At 41.4% G+C, this 11,116-nt stretch overlaps 1 non-coding gene across 1 annotated transcript; it reads right to left on the minus strand.

Moving 5' to 3' along the window:
- Positions 1–290: 290 nt before the first annotated feature.
- Positions 291–421, minus strand: LOC112208275 (U6atac minor spliceosomal RNA). Its single transcript, XR_002942689.1, has one exon. It is a non-coding gene; the product is annotated as a U6atac minor spliceosomal RNA (small nuclear RNA).
- Positions 422–11,116: the final 10,695 nt, after the last annotated feature.

Raw genomic sequence — 11,116 nt, forward strand, 5'->3', positions numbered from 1 at the left:
TATTTTTTAAGACAGAGTCTTGCTCTGTCACCCAGGCTGGAGTGCAGTGGCATGATCTCGGCTCACTGCAAACTCTGCCTCCTAGGTTCAAGCGATTCTCCTGCCTCAGCCTCCCCAGTAGCTGGGACTACAGATGCCCACCACCACACATAGCTAATTTTTGTATTTTTGATAGAAACAAGATTTCACCATGTTGGCCAGGTTGGTCTTGAACTCCCAACCTCAGGTAATCCTTCCGCCTAGGCCTCCTAAAGTGCTGGGATTACAGGCATGAGCCACCGCACCTGTCCAACAATATTTAACTTTAAGGCATTGCCATGAAGTAGGTGGCAATGTCTTAACTGTATGCATGTTGTCAGGCCAAGCATCCCTTCCAGCATTGTCAAGGGGAGTGCTAACCTTCTCTCCTTTCATATGACACAGAAATCAGATTTTCACAACTCATTAATCATAATACCTAGAATAGTCCCCCCCCAGCTAAACTGATGAAGAAATTAAATACAAGATGCAAACTTTAGTAATATCTGCAATGAAAGAGAGGACATCATGAAAAATACTACAGAAATTAAAAAGGATAATAGGAAAATATTATGAGCAATTCTATTCCAATACATTTTAAAAATTATATAAAGTGGAAAAATTTCTTAAAGAACACTAATTAAAAAAACTAACCTAGGAAGAAATAGAAAAAAATAGACTTCTGTCAATTAAAAAAATCATATTCATAATTAAAAACCTTCTGAAAAAGAAAACTCCTGGCCCAGATGGCATCACTGGTGAATTCTATCCAACATTTAAGAAAGAAATAATTGCTATGCTACAAAAATTATTTCAGAAAATAGAGGAGTAAGAAACACGTCTCAACTAATTTTATGAAGCCAGAATTACCCTCTATCAAAACTAGACCAAGGCTTTACAAAAACTAAGAAGTATAGACAAATATGCTTCAAGGACACATACCACATATTACATACTTTAAAACTTATAAGCTAATTCAGCGTGTGCATGTGTCTGTATATATGTAGGTATATAAAATGCCATATCATGGCTAAGGAAATGCAAAGATTTAGCAAGTAAATGCGAAGTTGATTTAGCAGTCAAAAATCAATCAGTGCAATTTACCATGTCAACAGAATTAAGAGAAAATGCATATGGTCATCTCAATAGATGCAAAAAAGTATTTGACACAATCCAATACCAATAGAAAGCAATAAACGAATCAATGGAAAAATCACCACGTAAGATGGATGCTGCAATAATACAAGAAGATGGAATGAAAAACAAAAAAGAATGAAAATGTAAGGTGAAACCAGGACAGTGAGAGGGTGAGAGGCTACGAAAGGGATCCAGAGAAGGTGAGGGTGATCTGGGAGTTGCACAAGTAGCAAAGAAAAAAGTAAAGAGAAAAAATGTGAGAGTTTAGGAGAGACAGTGAGGCAGGGAGAAGGGAGAAAGATAAAGACTAAGGGAATTAAAAAGGCATCTAAAGGATTTGAAGCCTCTGATCTGAATATCTAAAAGGATTTTTGTTTTTATTTCATATTATAGTATCTAGTGACAACTGCAATTTAAAAAAAAAGAAAGCACAATGCTGACTCTTCGCACTTTCTAATATGCAATTTCCCAGGTGTCACTATCTTGATAAAACCTGTCCCGCAGCAGTGTTTCTTGAAGTATGGTCTTCACACACTTGCAGCAGAACCACTTTGGCTGCTATTGTTAATGGGTCAGATCCCCCTGCTTCCACCCCATCTCTCCTGACCCAGAATCCCTGGGGTGGAATCTGGTAATTTCAATGTTAATGTGTACCCCATGGAATCCTGATGCACATGAATGCCTAGAGAAGCAATTTAAACACATAAACACATGCAGAAAATACACAACAACAAATCACTTAATATGGCCTCCTTAAAGGGTTTCTGCAATCCAAGTGAAATGTACCATTTGATCTGTATGCTGCAGACAGATTCTACAGGAAAGGTAAACTCCAATCCTTACTGCATGAACACACTGACTGCCTCAGGTGTCCTCCCCTCTTCTAAGCTTACGGCCTTTCCATCTCCTGCATAAATCTAGCCCCTGGTGAGCATTTCTCTCCTGATCTCCTGTAGCACTCACTGCCTGTGTTCCCCCTCCAATCCCCTCAAAAAGTAGGTCCCAGGGGTGGTTGGATGGTTGTTTGTGTTGCTTTGCTCTCTCCTGACCTGTGTGGAGGCTCCTTCAGCCTTGAAGTTAGCTGTGTTGCTCTGCATTTGCTCACCTCCCCTCAAAATGTCGGGACCCGGGAACAGCTGATTGATTCTGAGAGACAGCAGATCATCAGTAGTCATTGTTAGCTGTTCTGTTTACAGAATCTTGGCTATAGGTCATTCAATTCACCAAGTCTCCCGACCAAGCAGGAGGCTGGCATTTCTCTGAGTCCTCTCTCCTCTGCCCAAGTCACGTAGCTCGTTAATGCTACATATTTTGCAAATCAATCCTCCACATATCATCTCCACAGAGTTGCCTTTATTTAGCTCTCATTGCTTATTATCAGGATAGAAAATTCCACCTATTCTCTCAGCTTTCCCTCCCTCCAAGGTATTCTTCACCAATCCTGTCTGCGCAACTGCTACAAAAGGAATCTTTTGCAAACATCCCTATGGTCATCTCACTCCCTTGCTCACAGTGCGATAAACACTCCACTTATCTGTGTATGGCAGCTGGAGGGTCCCTGCCCGACATGGAGTGTCTTTTTATCCTGACTCCACACCTCCGGGTCATGTACCATGTAGCAATATGGCATCAGGAGCTCAGTCTCAGGAAAAGAAATAAAAAATAAGACCTGAGTTTGAGTCCCACCTCCATTACTTATTAGCTATTTGACTAGAACACATCATTTAATTCTCAAAGCCTCAGTTTATCATATATTAAGTAGGCATAATAATAGTACTTGTGTCATTAAGTGATTTCAATCAGTAATTGAAATAGTGCTTGAAAAGTGCTTAACCTAGCCCAGGCATATAGTAAATGCTGAATAAATATGAGTTATTATTATTATCTCATGCTGTTGCGTCTTTATGCAATTCCTTCTGCTTAGAATGCCCTTCCTATCCTGGCCCACCTAGAAAACTCCTACTGTTTGTTTCTATTCAACTACTATCTGTTCAACTCTTGCCTTCTCTGAACAGCCTAGTGATCATCCACACCATTTGGCATTTTAAGTTCAGTTTTCTCAACCATCTAACTCGCTCCAGTGTTAAGAATGCTAAAATATATGCCTTCCCTGATAAACAAGGGAAAGCCCCCCACCCCCCATATTTATTTCTGTATCTCCAAAAGTTAGGACAGTAATCCTGTGACTTTGCATTTTCAGTCAGTTGGCTGACAGAATGGATGAACAGTTTTTCAATGTCCTTGTCTGTTTACCAAGGGTCATTCCCATCTCTTTGAATATATTTAAAGTAGCATTAAAACACACAAGATATTCAGGGCAGAGGGAAATTAATCATTTATTTCCTTCAAAATACAGCTTAATTGGAGGATTGGGTAAGTAGAGAAATAATAATCCAAGTGAATTTCTTTGTTCCCTGGGGAATGTTCCCTCATCCATACAGATCCCAACCGTCCCCCGCAGTGTGTCCTACACAGTAGAGTCTTACATTCGTCTTTATGTTGTGGGAATGATGCTGTTGCCTGAGGATACGTGTGAAAGTGAGACTCATACTTCAATTCCAGATTGGAGGGAGCTGCTATCCAGCTTGTGAAAGCTCTTCTAAAAGATTCTTCTTTTTAATTGGAGCACAGAAAACTATGCTAAGCTTTTCTTATTGTAGGTTTCCTAATACGTTGGACCATGACAATTTTGGGAAATGTGTTTATCACCCAGTTTGGGGCAAAGCATGAGGTTAAAAGACCTATTGTTTGTGACTTGGAAGCACGGATTTCCCAGGCCTCTGCAAGCAGGCAACCCTCTGAAAACAGTTTTTGTCTATTGCCACACTGCAATCACTTGCTTCATTGTTGAAATTCAGTTTGAGAAGAAAAAAAAAACAGGAAAGAAAGAACGAAAAGAAAAGCAATTGTCATCTGCAGCTGCAAACTCCAAAATCTTTTGGGGCTCAAGACACATTGGAATTGCTGAAGCCATTAGAAGAGTCTTTTTTCATTGTGATTCGACTTTTTCACCTTCAGTTCACTTCTCAAGTCTTCTCAGATCCATGAGGATTATGCTTTGTGTTATCTAAACCATATCCTAGAATCTATGATTTTTAGCCTTGAAGCAGATTTTTTTTTTGAGAAATCCAGCACAAGTTTATCGTGTTACTCTACTGATCTCTTCTTTATAACAGTTTTTCATATTTTAGCAAATAACTGGATTTGACATGAATTTTGGAGGCTAATAACTGATATCTCAGCAAAATAAGAATTAGCCAAAATATTTAAATTGCACACCAGATCCTTCTCCTCACTGTCATGCTAATTGTAGGTTTTCCTAATTGAGAATCTGTGGGTGGGTATCTACCCCGGAAGCCTCCTATGTGTCAAGACATCTGGTTCACTAACCATCATGCTGCCTTTCAGTGGCAACCAACTGCAAACACCACTTCTCCCTGGGACCTACGGCTGTGAGGCAGGCTTGCTTAGATCTGAAGCTGGCTGACTGCGATGTGAGGGAAATGGGCAAAGAAGAGTGCCAGGCTGCTGGCTTTTATGTTTGCAATAGAGTTTGGCTGCGGCAGGGTAGTCCTTCTAAGCACACAGCCTGCGAGTTATGTCATCCCATTGCTTTTTTTTTGAATAACAATTTTCAAAAGGAAAATGCTTTGTTGCATGGAATATGCCTGTCAAGTTCAAGAAAAACTGTGTTTGAATAAAGGTGTTCAAAGCCAAACAATCAGTCCTCTCCTGTCCTCACCATTGTGTAGGGAGGGTGCCAGGCTGGGCCACAGACCACAAAACACATTAGGATGAATGACGTTCAGGGAAAAGAAATTCATTGTTATTTAACTAAAATATATTGTCTTGTTTGAGTTAAAAATATAATTTTAAACTCAGATGAAACTGTACTTATTTCACATTGCTCTACCTACATGACATTATACAAATAATTTAATCTCTTTCCCCGTCTTCTCCCACATGCGAATGGGAATGACTTGTCTATTTCAAAGCCATAAGATGGAGAGAGGAGAGAAGGAAAATTTACTTTGTGTCTGACATGCAGGAGTTCCCAAAGAATGGAGCTTTCTCCTGCATTTTGCAGAAGTTCTACCTGAATGAATAAAGAGATCCCTATCGTTAAAAGTAATAGAAAAAAACAAATGGCTTAGGTCAGATTTCTCTGAAATGGCCTAAAGCACACCAGGGCAGAGATTACAGGAAAGTTGAAAATAATGTATTCAACACTGATACAATCAGTGTTTTCCACCCTCTGTTGCTCATCAAATGCAGCAATGGACACTTATTGTTGAAGATAATCCTGAAAAATAATTTAGACAGAAATAACAGAGATATATCGGCATAGAGCTACAGAAACTTAGTCACAAATACTCACCAAACAAACAGATATGCCACCATGTAAGCCTAATACCCTCATAGAATTTAAAGCCCTACTAGCAACTTTGCAAAATTCTTCAGTGAAAGTACTATTTTCCTGATGTCTGTGAGTATTTCAGGCAACTGCTTGGTACAATTTTGTGAAAATAAATTTAAGCAACAGATCACAGGATTGGAGAGATGACCCATGGAAGCTGACACTAAACCCAGCCAATGCCTTGGTTTCATGGACACTATAACATATACTTTGCATCTTCTGGTTCCTTGATTTTGACATCAAGTTCCACACAGTTGCATTTTTCCTTGCCAACCCCCTTCCTCCACCAAAATAAACAGCACCCTTCAACAGATGAATAAAAAATTGTGAACAATACTAGTCAACGTTTAAAATGAACAAAGTAGCACTGTATGAATCAACACCAAAATGTCAAAAACATGTTGCTTTAGAAAAAAGATAGTGGAAAAAAATATGTATGCAATGTGATATCATTTATAAAAAGTTTTCAAATCTAAAAATGGTTTAAAATTTTCTCGCGATAACTAGAAATGATTTTAAACACTTGGGTAGGAGTAAGAACACCAAATGCACGCTAATGATTATCTTCATGGGAGAATCAGGAGAGAAGGATTTCGTGCAGTACACAGGGGCCACACCAGCTGTGTAATAACTTCCCCCAAAGTCATCTGCAGCAAACATAACATGGCACAGATTGGAAGTTGATAAAGTTGGGAGTGGTACCTAGACACTCACTATTTTAATCTCTTTTTTTTTTTTTTGAGAGGGAGTCTTACTCTGTCACCCAGGCTGGAGTGCAATGGTGTGATCTGGGCTCACTGCAACCTCCGCCTCCCAGGTTCAAGTAATTCTTCTGCCTCAGCCTCCTAAGTAGCTGAGATTATAGGCACGTGCCACCACAGCTAGCTAATTTTTGTATTTTTAGTAGAGACTGTGTTTCACCATGTTAGTCAGGCTGGTCTCGAACTCCTGACCTCAGGATCTGCCCGCCTCAGCCTCCCAAAGTGCTGGAATTACAAGCCTGAGCCATTGCACCTGGCCTTACTCTCTGTTCTTACAAAATGTTTATAATGTTTTATAAACCAAGAAAAAAGACACAAATAATGTAGTTTTAAGACATTGAAAAAGGAAGTTTTACTTTTGGCTGCTACAAGAAATGTGTAAAACTCCTTTCTAGTCCAACCTTCTTGCTGCTGCCTGCCCTGCACTGTGATGATGAAACTCTGTGCATCAATGCTTCTCTGCTAAATTGATTTGGAGGCTGCCCCTCGCCTCCAGAGAGCACATTATCCACTCAAAAGAAACTGGGTAAATGTTTTTGTTGGATTCAAAGCTCTATTGTAGCATGACATTTGGATCCTTTTTGATCTAGCTCAAATCTCCTCTACGAACATAGAGTCCTGCCAGTTGTCAACATCTGTGACCTGCTCAGTCTCTTGGAGCTCCTCACTCGTCTTTGACACCTGTCTGCCTTATCCTGAAATCCCCACTGGTAAATTTCTCTACCTAGGGCACCTATCAATGGCAAAACAGGGTTACATGCATCCCTTTTGAAAAGACCAGGCCAGTGGGTGCTTCCATCTCAGGGTGCCCCTAACTGAAGGAACATTTATAGAGCACTTGGCACAGTGTACATGAGGTGTCCGGTTGCTCACCAGTGTACTCTGCTACTTTCCAAGCTGTGAGATCATCGTGGGCATCACCTTATTTATCCATTTGGTCACATGCTGGCCATATAAGAGCTGATTATAAAATACAGAACAAAGTAATGTTTACTTGTGATATGGCTCATGTTTTGATGACAAAAAGTGATAATTCTAGAGATTCACTAACATGGTTCAATTAAAAAAAGAAAAGGAACACATGTGCTAGAATGCATTACAGCACTCAGAATGACAGCCAACATGTAATGAGTGCTGTAGAAGTGATGGTATTATTGGCCCATGAGCACTACATTGTTATATGCATAAATCTGGTTTGGGAGTGCCTCCCCAGGGCCTTGGAAAGCTTGAGAAGCCCCTGCTCTTTGGTACAGTGCCTGAAAATCAACTGACATGTTAGCGGCTGTGTGGGAAGCACAGTGATTCAGAGAGCAGCTTTGGAGGCAAAGCTGGGTGATGCTGGGACATGGCTGATCTTCCCTGCAGTTCAGCTTTGATGGCCCCAGCTGTGATGGCACCTTGAAGAGTTATTCTGAAGAAGAATGAAACAATGTAGGTATAGCCCCCAGCATGGCAACATCACTCATACGTGTGGGACAAATTGGCCAGGCCCCAGCTCAGTGGAATTCCACTAGGCATGTTGGCTGAGAGTGAAGAGAATAGCCCAGCAGTGCTTACCTCCTGTGGACTAGTGTATATTTCTTTTTTGTTTGTTTGTTTCTTTTTTTGAGATGGAGTTTTGCTCTTGTTGCCCAGGCTGGAGTGCAATGGCGCAATCTCGGCTCACCACGACTTCTGCCTCCCAGGTTCAAACAATTCTCCTGCCTCAGCCTCCCAAGTAGCTGAGATTACAGGCACGTGCCACCACGCCTGGCTAATTTTGTATTTTCAGTAGGGATGGGGTTTCTCCACGTTGATCAGGCTGGTCTCAAACTCCCGACCTCAGATGATCCCCCCGCTTCGACCTCCCAAAGTGCTGGGATTACAGGCGTGAGCCACCGCACCCTGCCGGCTAGAGTATATTTCTCACTATTGGAAGAGAACGATGGCTTGGTAGAACAGCATCGGGCTTAGATTTAAGGGTCTGCGTTGAAACTCTGGCTGCAACACAAATGTTGAGCCTTTTGTGGAGTCACTTAAACTCTCTTAGTCCCCATTTCTCTGTCAAACGACTATCATAAGACCTACTTCTCAGAGTGACCATGAAGCCTAAAGGAAGTCATGAAGCCTAAATGAAAGCACCCAGAGTGTGCCAATGAATGTATTAGAGTTGACACTTCACATTAGAGTAGCCTTTTTCTGTTGTTGTTTTTTAAATCACTGCTACTACAGACCAGAGAATAGTTATCTATTAGTTGTGTATTTTCTTGCATAGCACTGAGCTAGGAACTGATGAAGCAGAGGCCAACCAAACAGACATGCTCCCTGCTTGTCTGACTTTTCATCTATGTAATAACTTTGAATAACTCCTTAAAATAAATAAAGATAAATGCTCACTCTTATATGGTAAAGAAACTGAGGTCTAACAACTTTAAGACAAAGACAAACAATATTTTGACATGTCATGAGGTCTACCAAAGTACCTTGACTATAACATGTATAGAATTAAAGATGCATCAAAATATGCATGAAGAATTCCGAGGCAGAAAGAAAAGTTGTCGGCAGTGGGGGTTTTCTAAAGAGAAATGAGCAGCAGTCTCCCAGGAGCCACACCCTGTCTCTCAGCCATGTTTTATTTATTGACCATGGGACTCTGGCAGGAGGACATGTGTCTTCTCTTTAACCTCAATGAGAGAATGCGGGGAATGGCCCCAAGCAAAGGAGGTCCTGCCCATCCTTGGGCAAGAGTCATATGTGCTTCTCCTCCATCACCCCAAGCCAATGCCTCATTTTCCAAACCAGCCTCCTCTCTACACCCCTGTCCCTACAAATGCTTGACTGGCTAAGAGGATGGATGGGCATTTGGCAGATGAAGTCGGGGCTGCTCAGTATACTTGGACTTTGGCCAGTGATTTGAGATTGAGGTGGGCATAGAAAAGTGTTAGCTGGAAGACAGCTGCAATTGTAAGCTGGGAGAGCACAGGGCAGTGCACTCTCTTTCCTCTGAACTTGTAGCTGAAAGAAGCTCGCTGCTGCCACACACCTGTGACTTTGTGTGAGATGTGAGCTGCCGGTCCCAGGGAGCCCCTCAGAGAGCTGGTGGGAGCAGAGGCACCCTGCACCCTCACAAAGTTCTCCACAGTTCAGCTGCACCTGGGACTGTGTAGGTGTGTTTTTCTCCTCTTGTTGATTTGGTTACCGAAAAGAGCTTTTGATGGAGACCACATCCTTTTACTGAGTATCAAGAAAGTTTATTAAAAGTAGCTCAGAGAACACAATAAAACCCCCAACTATCTGATTCAATAGTGCTCGCCTGACTTTCCTTTCTCTGTCACCAAGTTATAAACACACCTTCTGTAATCAGCTGTACTTTCCATCTTGAAAGGATATTTCAGAAAGGGAGATAAGATAAACGGGCAATGGCAGATGATAAATCAGAATGTATATAGGATTCTTTTAAAAAGATATGGTAAATTCTCATTCAAAGTATACGAAAGCATGTACTGCTGAGTTACAAATACTGATATGCTTTAACTCATTCTATGATAACAGCCAGGAATGTATCTAAGACAGCATATAACTTTCAAAGAGTCCTTTCTCTTCCGTGCAAATGTTGTTGCTGAGAGTGTCTGCAGCCTGCATGAACTGGCATGTACTGCCAACAGGTACAGGAGCATTCTAAGCAGAGGGAAGATTTAAGTCTTTAGTCCATGTTGGATTAATTTTTGTATAAGGTGAAAGGAAGGGATCCAGTTTCAGCTTTCTACATATGGCTAGCCAGTTTTCCCAGCACCATTTATTAAATAGGGAATCCTTTCCCCATTTCTTGTTTTTGTCAGGTTTGTCAAAGATCAGATGGTTGTAGATGTGTGGTGTTATTTCTGAGGGCTCTATCCTGTTCCATTGGTCTATATCTCTGTTTTGGTACCAGTACCATGCTGTTTTGGTTACTGTAGCCTTGTAGTATAGTTTGAAGTCAGGTAGCATGATCCTCCAGCTTTGTTCTTTCGGCTTAGGATTGACTTGGCAATGTGGGCTCTTTTTTGGTTCCATATGAACTTTAAAGTAGTTTTTTCCCATTGGTAGCTTGATGGGGATGGCATTGCATCTATAAATTACCTTGGGCAGTGTGGCCATTTTCACGCAGAGGGAAGAGCATGTGCAAGGGCAGAAAGGAGTGCCCAGTGTGGAGACTCTACAGCTGAGAGGTTGCACACAATCACTTCTCATGTTAGGCTTACAACAGTCAAGGGAGGTTGTAAGGGATATGTAGGTAATGTGGTTTAAGAGGTCAAAGATCAGAAAAATCACACATTGCAAAAGCCACTGCTTGAAAGGCAAAGAGAACAGGAACTCATAGCTTGGACACTTACTAGCCATGAGGCATTGAGTAAGTGAGCAGCCTCAATGTCTCTGTCTTTAGAATGGGCATGATGATGCCCACTTCATAAGACTTGCTTTAAAGATTGCATTAGGAAAAAAATGTAAATCCTAACATCATGTAGCAGATGCTCGAAAAGTGTCCTTTTTCTTCTCTTTTCCCACTTTTCTTTTTACCTTCCCGTCACGTTCCAGTCCTGTCTCCTCCATCCACCATTCTTGGTGCTGTTTCTTCCCTCTGTGCTTTCCAGGAAGCCCTTCTGGAGCCTATTTTTGAAAGGGGTGAAATTTCTCCTGGCCCTGAGGCCTCACTGAGCTTCTCCCTTTGGCACCCAGGCTGCTCTGCCTCCAAGGCTCCAGCATGTGCTTCCCCAGAGTAGACTCTGAATTGTACATTTTTATTGTTTCTCAACCTGGTGCTTAA

Source organism: Pan troglodytes, chromosome 12 (genome assembly GCF_028858775.2).
Source record: "Pan troglodytes isolate AG18354 chromosome 12, NHGRI_mPanTro3-v2.0_pri, whole genome shotgun sequence".
NCBI lineage: Eukaryota > Metazoa > Chordata > Mammalia > Primates > Hominidae > Pan > Pan troglodytes.